The following is a 20,393-nucleotide window of genomic DNA, read 5'->3' on the forward strand; positions in this document are numbered from 1 at the left end:
CCACCTGTCCCGGGGGGCCACATGGGCTGTAGGGGGTGCGCCTTGGCCTACATGGGCCAAGGGCACCAGCCCTACTAGGCCCATGCGCCTAGGGTTTCCACCAAGGAGGAGTCCAAGTGGTGGAAGGCACCCCGAGGTGCCTTGGGGGGGAGGGAAACCCTCCCCTGGCCGCCGCACCTAGGAGATCAGATCTCCTAGGCTGCGCACCAAGCCCCCCTGGCACCCCTATATATAGTGGGGGGGGAGAGGAGGGATTTTAACCAGCCCCTGGCGCCTCCCTCTCTCCTCGTTGCGTCTCTCCCTCGTAGTCTTGGCGAAGCCCTGCTTCTGTGACGCCCTGCATCCACCACCACGCCGTCGTGCTGCTGGATCTTCATCAACCTCTCCTTCCCCCTTGCTGGATCAAGAAGGAGGAGACGTCTGCCGTCATGTACGTGTGTTGAACGCGGAGGTGCCGTCCGTTCGGCGCTGGTCATCGGTGATTTGGATCACGTCGAGTACGACTACATCATCACCGTTCTTTTGAACGCTTCCGTGCGCAATCTACAAAGGTATGTAGATGCATTAGATGACTCGTTGCTAGATGAACTCCTAGATGATCTTGGTGAAACGAGTAGGAAAATTTTTGTTTTCTGCAACGTTCCCCAACACCAGAAACCCAAGGGAAAAAGAGGCTAGGTGGAAAATGGTAAAACCAAGGTTGGGCATTGCTGGAAAAGCTTTAATCAAGGCGAACTATCAAGGGGTTCCCACTATAACCCAACCACGTGAGGAACGCAAAATCCGGGAACATAACAACGATATGACGGAAACTTGGACGGCAAGAGTGGAACAAAACACTAGGCGAGAGGCCGAGCCTTCCACCCTTTACCAAGTATATAGATGCATTAAGATAACATGGCAATATAATGATATCCCAACAAGTAAATAATGTTCCAACAAGGAACGATCTCCAATCTTCACCTGCAACTAGCAACGCTATAAGAGGGGCTGAGCAAAGCGGTAACATAGCCAATCAATGGTTTGCTAGGACATGGTGGGTTAGAGGTTTGACATGGCAATTTGGGAGGCTTGAAAGCAAGTGGTAGGCATCGTAGCATTGGCATAGCAAAAGAGCGAGCATCTAGCAAAGCAAAGATAGTAGTGATTTCGAGGGTATGATCATCTTGCCTGCAAAGTTGTCAGAGTTGACTGGATCCTCGAAAGCAAACTCAACGGGCTCCTCATTAGCGAACTCGTCTCTCGGCTCTACCCAAACAAGACAAACAAGCAAACGGAACACAATCAACCACGTGCAATCTCAAACAATATGATGCAAGGATGGTATGGTATGCGGGATGCATATGCAAGATTTGACAAGGGATGCATGAACCTGGCCTCAACTTGGGAATCCAAGTGTGCCACTGGAAAGATGAGATGAAATCGCTTGAAAACGATATAAAGAACGCCGGAATCGGAGTTACGGTTTGGAAATGGCAAGCGATTCAAATATGACACCGGTCTGCGATTTACAGCAAGTAGCCATCTAAATGCAATGAGATGAACATGCTACAGCACTCAAACATGAAAACAAAATACAGGGATGGGATTCATTCATGATTCTTGACAAAAATCTAGCACTGAGCTACGGCCAATTCATCCATTAACAGGTTCAAACAAGCATGGCAAAAATGCATATGACAAACAGATTTCAGACTTAGTGAAATTAACACTTGTCTGGAATTTCAGATCAGGTAGCACACTTCGGAGCATGAAAACTATATGCTACAGGACCTGAACATGGAAAAGTAAAGCATGGCATGGAGCTACTCAAAGAGCTTAACAAAAGTCCCTTAGTGACCTTGAGCCAAAACGAGGCGACGCGGAGGAGTCCGGGACGGCGCGCTCGGGCCCCCTGGCGGCGCTTGGCAGCTCGTCGGGCGGCGCGGGCGCGGGGACGCGGCCCGGGAGGCGGCGATGAGGGACCGCCCCGGGCTTCGGCGGGCCGGCGGCCGGGGTTGCGGCCGGGCCAACGGGGGTGTGACACGTGGCGGCGGCGGCTAGCCGGACATGTCCGACTCGGCGTGGACGTTGTCCGGCGGCGCGAGGAGGAAGATGGTTAGGGTTCATTCGTGAATTTCGGGAGGGGAGCACATATTTATAGGTAGAGGGAGCTAGGAGAGTCCAAATGAGATGCAGTTTTCGGCCACGCGATCGTGATCGAACACTCTAGATGATGGAGAAGGTTTAGGTGGGTTTGTGGCCAAATTGAAAGGGTGTTGGGCTGCAACACACACGAGGCCTTTTCGGTCCCTCGGTTAACCATTTGAGCATCAAACGAAGTCCAAATGGTACGAAACTTGACGGGTGGTCTACCGGTAGTAAACCAAGGCCGCTTGGCAAGTCTCGGTCCAATCCGGAAATGCTTAATCCCCACACACGAAAGAAAGGTAGAAATGACCACCGAAGGAGAACGGAGCACCGGAATGCAAAACGGACAATGGGGAAAATGCTCGAATGCATGAGATGAACGCGTATGCAAATGCAATGCACATGATGACATGATATGAGAAGCATGACAATGAAAAGAACACACAGAGACAAAAACCCGAACCCGAGAAAAATAAGATAACTTAAGGCCGGAAACGACAAGAGTTGGAGTACATATTGGGAAAGTCATATCCGGGGTGTTACATCTTTACTCGTTCCATAATACATCATCCCACAACTAACTCATTAGTTACAATGCTTGCAAGGCTTGAGTGATGTGTATTACCGAGTGGCCCAGAGATACCTCTCCGACAATCGGAGTGACAAATCCTAATCTTGAAATACGCCAACCCAACAAGTACCTTTGGAGACACCTGTAGAGCACCTTTATAATCACCCAGTTACATTGTGATGTTTGATAGCACACAAAGTGTTCCTCCGGTAAACGGGAGTTGCATAATCTCATAGTCACATGAACATGTAGAAGTCATGAAGAAGGCAATAGCAACAAACTAAACGATCAAGTGCTAAGCTAATGGAATGGGTCAAGTCAATCACATCATTCTCCTAATGATGTGACCCCGTTAATCAAATGACAACTCTTTGTTTATAGTTAGGAAACATAACCATCTTTGATTCAACGAGGTAGTCAAGTAGAGGCATACTAGTGACACTCTGTTTTGTCTATGTATTCACACATGTATCATGTTTCCAGTTAATACAATTCTAGCATGAATAATAAACATTTATCATGATATAAGGAAATAAATAATAACTTTATTATTGCCTCTAGGGCATATTTCCTTCATATATGTGGTAGGAGTGCATATGCGGAATTCTGGGGCGGTGTTGGTGACTAAACTGAAAAAAATTCAGTTTCATCAGGGTTCGTCGGACGTCCAAGCTGGGCTGATCGTCCGGTCGTCGGACGTCCGGTGGGGGTCAGACGTCCGGCGCCTGGGCGAATTTCAGGCATGGGATGAACTTCACGTGGGCGGGGTGGATGAGGAGAAAATTGTCGAATCCGGGCGATTTCGTGGATGGAAAAGGTGCGGAAAGGGGGAAAAGCTAGATCCACTCAAAACAAAGCAGATCCACGGATCAAATCCAACAAAATTTCAACATACCAACAAATCACAAAACAATTTTGGGGCTATTTTTTGTTGGGAATTTTCGAATTAGGGACAAAATCACCAAAAACTAGGCTAGCAACACAACGGGGAGGCTCCGAAATCATGATCAACGTGGCTCTAGATACCAAGATGATGTAGGGTGGAACCCTAATCGGCCGATCTTTCATGAAAGGAGAGGATCCCGCAATGAACACAAAGAACACGAGGAGGGAAACGAAGGAATACACGGGGGAAACACAAGAGAAACACTAAACCAACAAGAAATAGTCACACATGTGCTAGATCCTTGAGTACATAAGAGATCACATGGTACACAATCAACCAGGGACGATACAAGGGTAGCCAATCTTCTCCATGAGGAGGTATTGAATCCACGAGGGGATCTTCCCTTAGAGGGGTCTTGGGTCCAAAGGGATCTTCTCCGAAGAGGGGCCGTGGTCTCTCTCGTGGAGTAGATCCGATGTGGATGAGCAATGCTCTATCTCTAAATATGAGCTAAACTAATGCTAACCCTAGCTAGGAGAAATAGAAGGTCTATTTATAGTCTTAGTGCAAAAAGGGACGAAGTGGAGGTACATGGGCTGCGGCCCAACACATGGCAGTGCACAGGCGTCAGACGTCCGGGAGTCACCGGTCGTTCGGAGGCTCGCGAGGGTCCAGATGTCCGGTGCCTGTCGGATGCCCGTAAATTCGGCTCGGGTGGTCTTCGGTCGGACGTCCGGTCGGGGTCAGACGTCCGGGCGTCGGTTGTCCGTGGGGCGTCGGAAGTCCATGGTTTTTGGCTCGGGTGTGGAAGCATCGGTCATTCGAAGGGGGGCAGACGTCTGGAGCTTGGAGGTTGTCGGACGTCCGGAGTTCGTCGGTCGTCCGGAGCCTGGGGACTTCGAGTAGTTCTTCTTCTTGTCCCATGAACTTGGCGTCCTCACCGTCTTGTCCGTTGAGTGTAGTTGGTCCGTGGCCTTCCACCAAGCACCTGATCACACATAGGGTTTCCACTTGAGGTAGTAGCCAATTCTCATGCATGGAAAAGTGGTAGTTCGGAGAGGAGTGAGTTCACCTTATCTTCGATAGACTTCGCTCGGGCTCTTGGCATTGGTCCAAGTGGTGTCGTAGGGGACGTAGGTAGGTCCATGGGGATGACCTTGGGATGCTCCGCATCAGTGTCGTATAGCCGACACCGGATATCCGATTGGGACCACCGGATATTGAAGATGTTCCCTTGTTCGAGCCTGTCTGGAGAGGCTTGCCCGTGCATTCGGACGCCCCGCTAAAGAAGCGACTCAACTGGTGGCCCAAAATCCACTCCCAAGAAGAGTCCACCGAGGTGCGGTGCTTATCCACCAAGATAAGGGTGCTATCTCACGGTTGGCTGACCATGGTAGACATAATGGCTGCCGCGATCGATCGATGCATGCAACCCCTTCAACAAAGGACGCATCCCCTATGGCAATACAATGGGACGAGTGATGCATCCCGCTATAAGAGATAAGGGCCAGACAATGAAATTGCAATGGCTGCCATATTGGCGGACCTTTTGAAAGGTGAAGAAGAAGAGTTTGCCCGCCAGAGAAATTGGAAGGGCTACTCAAGCTACAATCCCATCTAATGGGTAAGTTCAAAATTGTGTACACAGCTCAGATTTCATATTTGAACACTCATCGATTCGACCATTTTCCCAAACAGGGCTGTAGGCACCAGGTGGAAGGTATCAGCTGCCCCGCTCCTCAATCAGAGGATTATTCCCGAGATGACAACCCGGGATCCCACGAGGACCCGAAGATATCGATTGACTTTTAGGACGGGGTTTTCTTTCGAGAAAGCCTCGATGGTTCCAAGGTGGCTATCACAGCCGACCACCCTAGGCTTCTCCCTTCCTCTGCTGTAAGTAGCAAGAAGGCCTCTTTTCCAACAAGGCATTTGCCCCGTGCTGCTCTAGCTACGCTGACCTATACTCCCAAGGGTCGCCGCACCTCGCGTCGAACACCAACGAAGGCGACATCCCTTCCAGCTAGCGAAGGAGCCTCTAAACGAAAAGCGACTGTGCCAATTACGTCTTCGGAAAAAGGTGGGATGTTTTTTAAAATTGCTATTAGTTCATTATTAGCCTTGCCTGTATGGGGCCCCACTGATATTTAATCCAACTGGAAGAAGGTGCCACCCCAACCGTCGAAAAACATCAAGGGAGTGCCTGGTAGTGGCCGAAGACCTTCAGTGAGGACAGAGGGTAGAGCGAGGGATCCATCAACACACCATCCTATAGAAGATCTGGAGGATATTTCGGTTACCAATTCCAAAGTGGAGAGTGTGATGAATCACTGGCGACGGAAGGAATCCCTCCACTAGGCTGGCTTTACCGACCAAGAATTCAATGCCTTTAATCCGGTCAACGCATATCTCGGGGCGGCCCGAACATGTCTTGAGGGAATCGCCAATCTCCTGTGTGACGATATGCAGGTAAAAATGTTTTTGATTAGCCAAATGTGAACACTAACCCAGTAGCTGCCGAGCCTTGAATCGGGTGGGATGGCCGAGTTAAGGGTCTGACAAATGTGTATCATTTGTTGCAGGTCTTAAAGGACCAGAAAAAAAATTGTCCGAGGACCTGGAGCTAAATCGAACATGGTTGGCTGATAAGGAAGCCGAATTGGAAGCTATTAAGAAGTTCACCAACGAGGCCCATGGTGAGGGAAATCTCTAGATTTGTGTGGTTTATGCCATTGTGCTTATTTTGACAAGGGCCGTCTTTATAGCAGCTGAGTCCATAGGATAACTTCGAAAGGACCTGAAGGCTGCCAAAGAAACTCAATAGTATACGGAATCACAACATCAAGCTGGTCTTTGGGTTTTGAAATGAAGCCAGGAGGAAACCAACAAACTGAAGACAGAGAACCAGCAACATGTAGAAGAACTAGAGGGTCTAAAGACTCAATTGGCACAAGTCCATGGAGAAAACCAGATCTTGAGAAGCGACATGTTTACTAAGTTTGTTCATAAGCATTGGATAAGTATAGAATTGTTCCGTCCTTGAATGTAACATATATGCCATGCTTTTGATGCCAGGTCTCTTGACAGGCCGACCCGGAGAGGAGGCCAGTTCCTTTGGTGGATATCTTTTGAAAGAACTGTCTACGATTCATGAAAGAGCTCAAAATGCTATGAAGAGTATGGTCAAGGCGCCATGGCCGGCCGAAGCAGCTCCGGATGATATCTCCGAACTATTGAAGCGTTTTAAAGGAGCTCGGTGATGGGTAGAAGTATGGAAAATATCCGCTTGCTAGGAAGGGGCGCGAGAAGTCTGTGCCATGGTGAAGACCCGCTTCAGGAAACTTGAGCTGGAGCGCATGGCTCACGTTGGACCAGTAGGGCTAGACGGATAGGAAATACCTCTTCACTTGGTTTATGACCAAGTGATGCCTGCAGCTCGGTTCTCTCAGAAGGATTACGCCTTGGATAGTATAATAGACAATGTGGACTAGGAGTAGTGTGTTTGATTCTATGTATCTATGTACGTTACACCAAACATGCTCGATCCATGCTAAAAACATTTTCATAACCGGCATCAGCTTCAACCTCCTAGATCAGGGGTCAGGGAGTGTTCCGTACTATGTGACCTGATGCAAGCAGGGAATTGATACGTCTCCAACATATCTATAATTTTTGGTTGTTCCATGCTGTTATATTATCATTCATGGATGTTTTACAGTCATTTTACAATCATTTTATATCAATGCTTGGGACTAACCTATTGACATAGTGCCAAGTGTCAGTTTTTTTACTATTTTGGGACTAACCTATTGACATAGTGCCAAGTGCCAGGTGTCAGTTGTTGTTTTCCGCTTGTTTTTTACATCGCAGAAAATCAATATCAAACATAGTCCAAATGCAGCGAAACTTTTTGTGAATTTTTTGGACCAGAAGACACCAAATGGACCAGAGAAGCACCTGGGTGCTGCCCCGAGGAGGGGTACAACCCACCAGGGTGCGCCTGGGCCCCTAGGCACACCCTGGTGGGTTGTGCCCACCTTGGTGGCCTCCTACACCACCACTTTGCTCTATAAATACCCCAATATTCCAGAAACCGTAGGGGAGTCGAGGAAAATCAATTCCAGCAGCCGCATGTTCCAGAAACCTCAGATCCAATCTAGACACCATCACAGAGGGGTTCATCATCCTCATTGGTGCCTCTCCGATGATGCGTGAGTAGTTCATTGTAGACCTAAGGGCCCGTAGTTAGTAGCTAGATGGCTTTCTCACTCTATTTTGATTCTCAATACAATGGTCTCTTGGAGATCTATTTGATGTAACTCTTTTTGCGGTGTGTTTGTTGGGATCCGATGAACTTTGAGTTTATGATCAAATCTATGTTTTTATCCATGAAAGTTATTTGAGTTCTTTGATCTCTTATATGCATGATTACTTATAGCCTCATATTTATCATTTGAATATTTGGTTTAGTTAGGCCGACTAGATCGATTTTTCTTGCCATGGTAAGAGGTTCTTTGTGTTGGGTTCGATCTTATGGTGCTTGATCCCAGTGACAGAAGGGGAAACGCCACGTATGTATTGTTGCTATTAAGTATAACAAGATGGGGTCTATTTCTATATAAATATATCTTGTCTACATCATGTCATCATTCTTATTGCATCACTCTGTTTCTCCATGAACTTAATACACTAGATGCATGCTGGATAGCAGTCGATATGTGGAATAATAGTAGTAGACATAGGTAGGAGTCAGTCTACTAATGTTGGACGTGATGCCTATATAATGATCATTGCCTAGATATCGTCATGATTATTTGAAGTTCTATCAATTGCCCAACAGTAATTTATTTACCCACCATATGCTATTTTTCTCGAGAGAAGCCACTAGTGAAATCTACGGCCCTCGGGTCTCTTCTTTATTATATTTGCCTTCATGATCTATTTCTATTTGCTTTTATTTTCAGATCTATTAATCCAAAAATACAAAAATACCTTGCTGCAATTTTTATTATTTTATTTTATCTCGCGTCCCCGCGAGATCTATTTATCCAATCTACTACAATTTTACCTATCCTTTTACCCGTGAGGGATTGACAACCCCTCTCTTACGCCGGGTTGCAAGTATTTGTTCTTTGTGTGCAGGAGCTGTTTACGTGGTGTTCCGTGGTTCTCCTACTAGTTCAATAATCTTGGTCTCGTCACAGAGGGAAATACCTACTGTACACAATTGAGAAAAGTACTAAGGAGTATATGACTACACAATTTGAGCACCATAAATATTTTACCGAAGAACTTAAGGAACACTCCGTTGTGCTGGGAACTATAACTAAACAACTTGATGATATTAGTAGAGAAGTTTGCAATCTCCAATCTAAGTATGCTTTTTCTGAAAGTTTGCTAGGTAAAATATCCAATGCACAAGCTACCCTAGTAAATCAAATGATCGCTAAACCAATCTCGTTAGAATAAAAAAGTGATGAAGATCTTAAAATGATTGGTGTTTGCTCTATTGATTCCATGTTTAGTAAGATCAAGATTGAGAATAAAGGGACTAAAGAAGAGTTAACTTTAGCTAGAAGGCGTCCCAATAATTCGGAGGGTGAAAATCTTGTTGAGAAAATTGCTAAAAGTGGGTTTGAAGAGGTCAAAACTTTAACTAGTGATGTGCCCACTCTTTTGGATTACAAAGACTTTAATTATGATAGTTACTCTTTGATTGATTGTATTTCTTTGTTTCAATCCATGATAAATTCACTCCATGCTTATGAACAAAATAAAGCTTTTACTCAACATATTGTTGATGCTATGATGAAAGCATTGGAAGAAAAGTTGGAATTAGAGTTTTCAATTCCTACAAAATTGCATGATGAATGGGAACCTACCATCAAGGTCAAGATTAAAAATTATAAGTGTTTTGCTCTATGTGACTTGGGTGCTAGTGTTTCTACAATTCCAAAATCTTTATGTGATGTGCTCAGTCTTACCGATATTGAAGAGTGTTCTCTAAATTTGCACTTGGCCATTTCTACTATTAAAAAAACTATGGGAAGAATTAATGATGTTCTTATTCTTGAAAATAGGAATTATGTGCCCATAGATTTTATTGTTCTTGATATTGATAGCAATCCGTCTTGTCCAACTATTCTTAGTAGACCGTTTTTACGTACTATCGGTGCCGTGATTGATATGAAAGAAGGGAATACTAAATTTCAATTTCCACTAAGGAAGGGTATGGAACACTTCCCTAGAACTAGAATTAAGCCACCATATGAATCAATTATGAGGGCATCATATGGATCTAGAAACAAAGATGACAATACTTAGATCCTTCGCATTATGCCTAGCTAGCGGCGTAAAATGATAGCGCTTGTTGGGAGGCAACCCAATGAATAAAGTTTATTTTTGTATTTTTCTTTCTGTTCTTGAGTGTTTGCACAATTACACTACTGTTATGATTGTGTTTTTTGTGTTTTAATTAGTGTTTGTGCCAAGCAAAACCTTTGGGATCATGTTGGGTGATAGTTAATTTGATCTTGCTGAAAAACAGAAACTTTTGCGCACAGGAAAATAATTTTCCTTTTTAACAGAAGTGCCATAAAATACTAATTCATTTTGCAGAAGATTTATATACAAATTTATCACGTTGTCTTAATTTTTCAGAATTTCTGGAGTTACATACACTACAAAAAAATACACTTCCGTGATGATACGTGTTTGTCATCGTAGGTCACGTTTTCTTTCATGCATGTACATCCATGATGATTTTATGACATAATCAAGATAGTCATACTTGTGCTATCATAGAAGTGTTCCATGACATTACCAAAATTATCATCATGGATGTGTCCACTTCCATGACGAAAAATCGCGCGTCATAGAAGTGCTTTCATCAAGGGTGACCGATGCGTGGCATCCACCGTAACAGAATGCCATTAAGCTATCGGGTCCTGTTTTGGATCCGATAACCCATTAACAACCCGGACCAATGGCGATTTTCCACATGTAAAATCATCATTGGTTGGAGGAAACACATGTCAGCTCCCCGTTGGTATAGGTGTCACTCATCCAATGGGCGAGATGCGCTTATGAAATGTTGACACGTGGACCGGCCCAATAGTGGCCCATAAATTTTAAATGGGCCGGCCCAACTAAAGGCCCACAAGATTTTGCGGTCCATAATGGGTCGGCCCAGCAAAAAGCCCATGAGATTTTGCGGACCATAATGGGCCGGCCCAGCTAAAGGGCCACAAGATTTTGCGGGCCATAATGGGCTGGCCCAGCTAAAGGCCCACGAGATTTTGCGGACCATAATGGGCCGGCCCAGCTAAAGGCCCACAAGATTTTGTGGGCCATAATGGGCCAGCCCAGCTAAAGGCCCATGAGATTTCGCCAACCACAATGGGCCGGTCCAACTGAAGGCCCAAAAGATTTTGATGACACTAGTAGCCCGGCCCATTAACAGGCAGCCATGTTTTGGGCCAAATGCCGGCCCATATTTGATCCAGCCCATTAACAGTCTACCACGTTCCGGGCCTAATAAAGGCCCATATGAGATCTGGCCCGTTAAAAGCCTACCACGTTCTAGGCCAAATTAAGGCCCAGATCAGGTCCGACCCTTTGAGATGCTTTGGGCTAAATTATGGCCCATATGAGATTCAGCCCGTCCACTGGACTCTATGCTTTTGGGCCCACTTGATAAAGGCCCATTTAGTAATTCGGCCTGATATTAGTTTCAGCCTGTTAAAGTCCTGTTTAACATTTCGGCCCTATATACATTTCGGCCTGTTAAAAGCCCGTCATATAGTTGGGCCTAACTACGGCCCCGTTTGCATCTGGCCTGCTCACAGACGATAATCTGATTGGGCTAAACAAGGACCATGACAATTTTGGCCTGTTATAAGCCCATGATTTGATTGGCACAATCATGGGCCGGGATCTATTTTGGCCTGCTGCCGGCCCATGAGCTGTTCGGCACTTTCCAAGCCCAACCTATTTTTCAGCCCCCTAAAAGCCCATTGAGTTTTCTTGGGAAAATAGGGCCGGCGGTTTACTCGGCCTATTAAAGGCCCGAATCTACTAGTGGGCTAGTTTACATTTAGGCCTCTTAACGGACCAAGATGACGGGGCTCATGATGCGGATCATACATAGTGATTTGCATGACGGCACGATTATGTACCGTAATTTTACAGTTTGGCCGGTTTATTGCGAAGACATGATATATATACAGTAAAATAACTGCATCATCGTGAACAAGAAAAAACCCTAGAGTATACAATAAAGAAATTATGGCATATTACATCCACTTGGCATCAAAGTTCGCCATTATGATAATAAATCACAAGCAGACAACATATTACATACACTTGGCATCAAAGATTGCCACCAGTGCAATTAAACATGCTAACAAAATAATATACAAAACCGACAGCACTTCAATAGAGTTCAAGAAAGGTTAGCCCTGCTTGGGAGCTGCAGCGCAAGTAGCTGAGCAAGATGATGAGACTGCACTTGTTTGACACTTATATCCTCCTCACTCTAAAAGATAAAGAAGCAGACAGATGACAGGTTTTGCACATATAAGTATCAGTGCTGACAATTCATCACATTTCTTATCGACGAATAAAGTGACACAGTTTAAAGTAGCATTAACACAATATGGTATTGTTCAGGTCAAGACATGGCAAGAAATGACATTGTGAAGGAGTTGGCAGCTTCACGATACCGCTGGATTACAGATCAAGAACTCATAAGTATCAATGGTTAGTGTGCTGTCAATTTATCCCATTTTAGATTGGCAAAATAAGATCACTTGCTCTGTATAGTTTAATTTACATGGTATGAAGACGGGACTTGGTTGTACAACTGAAAACTTAAATTGAGAAGGACAAACTTTTGTTTATGAAGTACATAATAATCTTTAATCATGCAATTTGATGCAAACACCAAAAATAAACAGCTGTTGCAGTCATGCCTAACCAAATATACACAACAAAGTTTGAAGGCTTGAGAATGACAAACTTACATTATTGGTGAAGGCAGGGTCTATAAAGCCCTTGTCCATGCTGATGGGGGGGGGGGCAATTCAAGAAGTTTACGACATAATCTTCTTCATAAGCATTGCCTTTATTCTACATTTTGTTAAGAGTAAATATAGATGTAAAAATATAAGAAAAATGGGAGAATATTTAAGATAAGATGAAGAGTGATGCTACATAACCAAGTAGCTATAAATGTAAGTGCAGCGATACAGGTAAAAGGTACAACCAGGAGCAATGCAGAGCTAAACTTCATTAGTACCATCATTGTTATCTAACCTTATGGTAAGAGTAAATATAGATCTTATGTGTAGAAAATGGAGGGAAAAGGAAAATAAGCTGCAGAGTGATGGCACATGAACAACTACCTATCAATATAAGTACACTGATAAAGGACAGCAGGTACTTACAAGAACAATGCAGAGCTAAAAAATTTCATCGGCATTGGATATATTCTACACTAATGTAACCATTCATACAGATCAGATAATTTGGAGCGAACAACTGATAAGCAAGTTATCATGCATACTGTTGTCACATAATGAACCAGGTATGTATGCAAGTACAGTGATACAGGACAACAGGTACTAACAAGAGAAAATCAGCGGGCATCATATTTGTGATATCGTGTCGTTCTTTTCACATCGGAATTCCTTTTCGAGCAGATTTCCTACAAAAAGATCCGTAAGGCACATGCGGAAAAGTAGAAGTTCAAATTGTCATGCGATATCATAGACAGTACCTCATCCTCGGAATGAGACCAGTGCATAACAAGGTTTTTCCATTCAATGTCTTCTAAATTTAGCATAGGAGACTTCACCAGAAATTCGTTTATAGACTTGCCATCAAAGTGTGATTTCCTCAGGTAACACCGATACTGCTACAATACTTCCTTGAAAAGCGTAAGCAAGCTTTGCTCGTCATGACTATCCAGATTGACCCTCGCCTACTTACAACAATGTAATGTAAATCATTGATGTGTTCAATCAGCAGAAAACAGGAAAATAATCACCATGAATAATAATACTTACACGTAAGTGGGACAGGAAGATGTGAAAATGGTCTTTGTCTTCACTATAATCTTCCCATGATGGGAATATATGCACGTTGTCCCTAACAACATTGAAAATATTGTCTTTTAAACTGGGAATAACTGGAATGGGGTTCCAATCTGCAGGATTTGGCTGTCTCTGCAGTTGGGATAGGTCTTCGGTCGGTGGACTTGCTATACTTTTTACTGGAGTGGGATTTTTCTGTGGTACGGTTGGTGCTATGGCAACTAAAATCGGCATACCATTTGCTAGAGTGCAGGTCCTGTGTGGTGGGGCTAGTGGTGTGGCCAGTGAAGTATGGGTATAGTCTGCTGGAGTCGGTCCTACATTTTGTGTCACTGGTTGTACATCCAATATAAGTGGGGTGCTGTCTGATTTCTCTGGCACAACCACGTTTTTCAAGGACTTTGCTGGTGCTCCTTTAGGTTCGGCAATCACCCTCTTCCTTTTTGATGTCTGATGCACAAGAACAACATTTGAGTGGAAAAACATGGTATGATGACAGATGGAATATGTATTGATAATGGATGGGAATGACATCTCGACATATATGATGAGTAAACTAAGAAGATGGCGGTGCAACAAAGTAGAAGAAATGCAAGACAACATATGCAAGATACGCGCAATCAATAATACCTTGCCAAATTAGAACAGGCACCTTGATGGGTGAACAGGACAGGCCATCTGCCTTTGACTCCTCGAGGTTAGAATAGTCATTAGGATCATATTCTGAACAAGAATCAACAGGTGGGGAGCGTATGAGTTTCATTGCATCCAGAATTGCACTCAATGCCTTGGTGCCAATTATGTAAGTCATTGCAGGGTTTAGCTTCAAGAGTGCACTGCTGCTAGTGCAACACAAAGCGACTACATAGATCATAGTGTAGATATAACGAGAAAACCGTAAGCGTCAGAGTAAAATCAGCAAAGTGGAACTTGCTGGAATATATGTGCTAGTATTGCCGGTACGGCTACAAAGGCTTTGGATACCAGCTCTCTACAAGTGAAGGTGCGGTACTGTTAATATCAGTGTAACTCTCAAAGGCGACACAACTCCCTGCATTTCCTTGCTATTCTTATAGTTTTCAAGTGGGCAGGCCACTACAAATCCTATTCCCATGTTTACAAAATTCTACGAATCAAAGAGGCCCGAAGAGTTCAAAGTGTCCATCACAACTGACCGTATAGACCTCTACACTGCAAATGTCCCTGCTCATCTTCACGACAAGGAACATACTCTACTAATATCATACTCCCTCCATTCCAAAATATAAGTCTTGGTAGAGATTTCCACTATGGATCACATACAGATGTATCCAGATACATTTTAGAGTGTAGATTCACTCATTTTGTTCCATATGTAGTCCATGGTGGAATCTATACAAAGACTTGTATCTAGGAACGGAGAGAGTACTTATTAAAGAAGAATGGAAGAGGAACATGCTAAAGAAGAGCAAGGAGATTTTGGATAATAAAATGTTCTTTGCGCAGTGCCCACACATGATGAACCAGAGCGCACTAAGAAAGCAACTCCCTGCTGTCTCTCTATATGTGGTGCACGTGCTTTTTCGAAAGTAAAGTAGGGACATTAGCTTACCAATTAAATGTTATCCTTTTTAGTAATATCAGCATCATATCAGATTCATACTTGAGCAAAAAGTTTGGAATTATGAGTGGCACGTTGTTTAGCTTGATGGATTCAGGAGCAGTGCTAAGTAGGTACAATGATGGTACTGAATATAAAGGCATGTCTGCATGCATGTCGCGTGACTTTTGTCATTTGGGTCAGTTGACCATTTCAGGTGGTTGGATGAAGATCCTACGTCTCCTAACCCTTCTTCTTCCTCGTCTCTGATTCTTCCCATACAGAACACCACACGGGCCGCCGACCGGACCACCAACCCCCACTGCCTGTGTTCCCCCGCCACCCCACCCCCACCCACATCGAGTTTTCTTCGTTCGGCTAGGCCCCGTCACCGCCCCCACAACCACCGTCCCCACCAGAGCCCCTTCGTTCTCACCGGCAAACTCCGGCGATCTCTAAAAAATCGACTAACCCAATTTTGAAATTTAGTCTACTATGATTTAACTAGTGTGGAATATAAAAGGGGAAAACCATAAGCATTGGGAGTATAGTGTTGAGCGTGCCGTTGCGGATCTGAAGGTCCAAACCGGACAAAGTTAACTTCGCAACCAATGGTTGCTTTCAACCAGCAAGTAGGTGATGGACAAGAAATCAGAGTAAAGCAGTGGCGATCTATTTTCTTGCTGCGATAAATAAGTTGAGAAGATACGAAAGAGTACCGCTTCTGGTGCGGCGCCGTGTATGCATCTGTTGAGAATTTGACGGTGTTGTGGTAGTGATGGCTGTCGGCAGCGTGGAAGCAGATCTAGGAGTGTAACACCCACGATGCGGCTATATCTCCCACGTGTCGGGGCATGACTTAGATGCATAACCGCATGGTAGGCATGTCGCAAGAGGGGTCATCTTCACATATCCCATGTACTGAATAAGAAAGGGATAAAGAGTTGGGTTACAATCGCCACTTCACACAATATATAAATATATCATACATCATCCAAGAATACAATCAAGGTCCAACTACGGAACCAAAATAAAGAAAGACCACCCCAAATACTAGATCCCCGATCGCCCCAACTGGGCTCCACTACTGATCTAAAAGGAAACGAAACAAAACAACGATCAAGGACTTCATCGAGCTCCCATCTGAGCTGGGTTGCGTCACCTACACTGGTATCATCGGCACCTGCAACTGTTTGGAAGTATCTGTGAGTCACGGGGACTCAGAAATCTCACACCCTCGTGATCAATACTATTGGAGCTACAACAAACACTAGCATATATGGTGGCTAACTTACGCAAAAGAGAGCGAGAAGAGCAGCAAAGCACGGTCGAGAATCTAGAAGTGATCCTGAAACTACTTACGTTCAAGCATAACCCGAGACCTTGTTCTCTTCCCGGACTCCGCTGAAAAGAGACCATCATGGATACACACGCGGTTGATTCATTTTAGTCAAGTTATGTGTCAAGTTCTCTACAACCGGACATTAACAAATTCCCATCTGCCCATAACCGCGGGCACGGCTTTCGAAAGTTCAAAACCCTGCAGGGGTGTCCCAACTTAGCCCATCACAAGCTCTCACTGTCAACGAAGGATATTCCTTCTCCCAGGAAGACCCGATCAGACTCGGAATCCCGGTTACAAGACATTTCGACAATGGTAAAACAAGACCAGCAAAGCCGCCCGATGTGCTGACATCCCGATAGGAGCTTCACATATCTCGTTCTTAGGGCAACATCGGATGAGCAATCCGTACAACTAAAACCAGCCCTCAAGTTTCCCCGAGGTGGCGCTGCAAGGGGCTCTAGTTTGGACCAACACCAAGAGAAGCACTGACCCGGGGGGTTAAAATAAAGATGACCCTTGAGTCTGTAGAACCCAAGGGAAGGTGATAGGTTGTTAGGCAAATGTAAAACCATGTTGGGCCTTGCTGGAGGAGTTTTATTCAAAGCGAACTGTCAAGGGGTTCCCATAACACCCAACCGCATAAGGAACGCAAAATCAAGGAACACAACACCGGTATGATGGAAACTAGGGCGGCAAGAGTGGAACAAAACACCAGTCATAAGGCCGAGCCTTCCACCCTTTACCAAGTATATAGATGCATTAAAGTAAGTAAGATATAATAATGATATCCCAACAATATCCATGTTCCAACATGGAACAAACTTCATCTTCACCTGCAGCTAGCTACGCTATAAGAGGGGCTGAGCAAAGCGGTAACATAGCCAAACAACGGTTTGCTAGGAAAGGTGGGTTAGAGGCTTGACATGGCAATATGGGAGGCATGATATAGCAAGTGGTAGGTATCGCGGCATGGCAATAGAGCGAACAACTAGCAAGCAAAGATAGAAGTGATATCCAAGGTATGGTCATCTTGCCTGAAATCCCGCAAGGAAGAAGAACGAGTCCATGAAGAAGACAAACAGACATAGTCGAACGAATCCTCACAAACACGACGTTATCGGAACTAACCCGAAGAAGCAACACCGGAAAGAAGCAAACAACATGGTAAACAACCATCACATAATCATGGCATGATGCACAACCAAGTATGATGCATGTCCGGTTTAAAGAGGCATGGCATGGCAAAGTGCAACAAACAACACTATAAGTTAAATGGAGCTCAATATGCAACGAATTGCATATTGACAAAACACCACATTCGATTATTTAGTTCTCTCTCGTTTATGTACCCAACAATATTAAATGTTGTTAAACATGGCAAGAGGTGAAGCATAATAAAACTACCTATCTAGGCAAGTTTAAATGAGGCCGGATCAACAAGCAACAAGTCCGGAAAAACCTCATGTGCATATTTTTAGATTTGGTACTGTTCTGCCCTAAACAATATTTTAGAGTTGTTAAACATATAATATGATGCCACCATGTTAAACTAGGCAGTTTTCTACCCCATTTACATATAAAGTTCGTTAGGCTTGGAGCTATGGTTATTTAGTTATGAAATAAAGCATTTTAACATGGCAATATAGAAAAATAAATGCAAACAATAGTTTAAACATTTTAAACATGGTTGAAAGTTGGACATTATTAAACTAGATGAAATTCTAGTCATTTTACATATATAATTTGTTTTAATATGATGCACCGTTTGTGAGTTATGAAATGCATGATCTAGAGGGACTATCGTGTAAAACTGCCATCTCTGGAAAAATTAGCTAGAACGTCCGGGGAAAAAACATGCGTTGGGCCGAAACTTGCTGGCCCAGCAGGAATAGGGGAGGAGCTGGGTGCGTCCTCACCATGGGCCATGGCCCAGATCTGGAGAGGTAGCAGTAGGGTCGCTCGATCGATGTGGCACTTGTCCACACTAGCGCTGGACCAAGTCAACCAGGGGGCAGCGCTGGTCGTCTCATTCTGGGAAGCTGCTCGATGCTGCAAGCGGTGTGGAGGAGGCCGGGAAGACGGGGACGAGCGCCTGGACTCGGATCCATCTAAGGGCGAGGGGACAGGGAGATCCGGTGGAGGTTGGAGCTCCAGGCGGCTACGGAAGCACGGATCCGAGCGGACGAGCTTGAGGCGCTACTGCTTCCTGAACACTCCTAGGACGCCATGACGGGCTCCCTGTATGAGAAGACAGAGACTGAGAGATATGAGAAAGAGCAGGAGAAGGGAGAGGAAGGAAAGGAAGGTAAGGGCGGCGCAGTGGTGCCTGAGCACCGAGCGAGGTAGGGAGGAGGCCAGTGGCATGACCTGCTGCTGTTGCTGTCGGCGACGTGGATGTGCGAGGCCATGGGGAGGCCATGGGGTTGAGCTCCGGCGGCGGTGGTCAAATCCATGGCGGGGACGGGGCTCCTTCTGTTTGGAAACCAACGAGATGGAGTGGCTGTTGCTGCCGGTGGCGGAGTTGACGAGGCGGGGGCACGAGGTGGAGGAGCGCTCGGGCACTGCTGCTCGAGGGCACGATGTCCATGGTGTCAGGGCAGAGTTCCTTTGGTTCCTACGGAAGCAGGAGAAGGAGAGAGAGAGGGATTAGAGCAGAGGAGGGAGTAGACGACAGGGAAGGAGAAGAAGGGGCGCAGGAGGGGCTCGGGTTGGCCGGCCAATGATCCCAAGGTGGGAGGAGGCTGTAGGCTTCGGTGGTTGGCTGGGCGAGGGGATCAAGAGAGATCGAGGGAGGGGATCCCGAGGAAGAGGACTTGGTGGAGTGGCGGCGGCGATGAGATGGATGGGACAGCCTGCCTAAAATCTAGGGTTGGACTTATATTTATATCAAGTGGATCTAAAAGCAGACTAATGGAAAACCCTTAGATTTAAATCGGACGGACGAGAAAATTGTCTAGAAGAGAGTCCAAATAAATAAAACAAAGATATTTTGGGGATGTTTGAAGATGATCCGGACGCAACGGTGACGATTGTCTGGGTTGGGTTCGGGGGAGTTTTCTGACGCGCGCGTGAGGAGGGCCGTGGGCTGACTAGAGAGGTTAGATTGGGCCTGGCGGTAAGTAGTGGATTGTGTAGACGGTCTAGGGAGGAAAGAGAGGGAAAGCCCGTCAACAGGTTTCGGAGACCGAAAACGTCCGACGATTTGACCGACTATATTGTCGCTATAGTTAATCGTTGGGGCGTCAATCGGACTCCGAATGCGATGAAACTTGGCAGGCGACCTACTAACAACGAAACAACACCGCACGCCAACTTTCATCCCATTCCGAGAAAATTTTCTGACCACTTATAAAATAATATTTCGGACATGCCGCGGGCGCGTGCGAGTGTGGTTGGGCTCAGAACTGAAACGGAACGAACGGGGAGACCCAGGCGGTTGCAAGTTTGAAAACATGATGATGCAATGACATGATGACATGGAAAGATGTGACACACAAGCAAATGACACGTCAACAAACAACGAATAACTGAAAGACACCTGGCGCATCGGTCTCGAGGCGTTACAAGGAGGGTAGACGGTGGCAGCGGGGCGGGGTGGACGAAACGGTCGTAGGAGCGGCGCCGGAAAGGTGGACGACGGCGGGGATGAAGCGAGAGGACGGGATGCAAGGATCGCGGTCCGAAGCCGTGGATGAGAGAGGTCGATCTCTTGTAATGGGTGACAGCGTCGGGGTATCAGCTTCGGCATGGTGGAGGAGGACGGCGGTGGATGGGGTGGCGAATGGAGG

At 45.4% G+C, this 20,393-nt stretch overlaps 1 long non-coding RNA gene across 1 annotated transcript; it reads right to left on the reverse strand.

Annotated features, from left to right (window-relative positions):
• Positions 1–11,897: 11,897 nt before the first annotated feature.
• On the reverse strand, positions 11,898–19,453 carry LOC147975668 (uncharacterized). Its single transcript, XR_015602060.1, has 9 exons — positions 18,973–19,453; positions 18,522–18,843; positions 15,980–16,181; positions 14,312–14,404; positions 13,655–14,131; positions 13,366–13,569; positions 13,216–13,293; positions 12,611–12,716; positions 11,898–12,123 (listed from the first exon to the last, which is right to left on the reverse strand). It is a non-coding gene; the product is annotated as an uncharacterized LOC147975668 (long non-coding RNA).
• Positions 19,454–20,393: the final 940 nt, after the last annotated feature.

This window comes from Triticum urartu, chromosome 4A (genome assembly GCF_056163025.1).
Source record: "Triticum urartu cultivar PI428250 chromosome 4A, HENAU_Tu73, whole genome shotgun sequence".
In the NCBI taxonomy this organism is placed as follows: domain Eukaryota; kingdom Viridiplantae; phylum Streptophyta; class Magnoliopsida; order Poales; family Poaceae; genus Triticum; species Triticum urartu.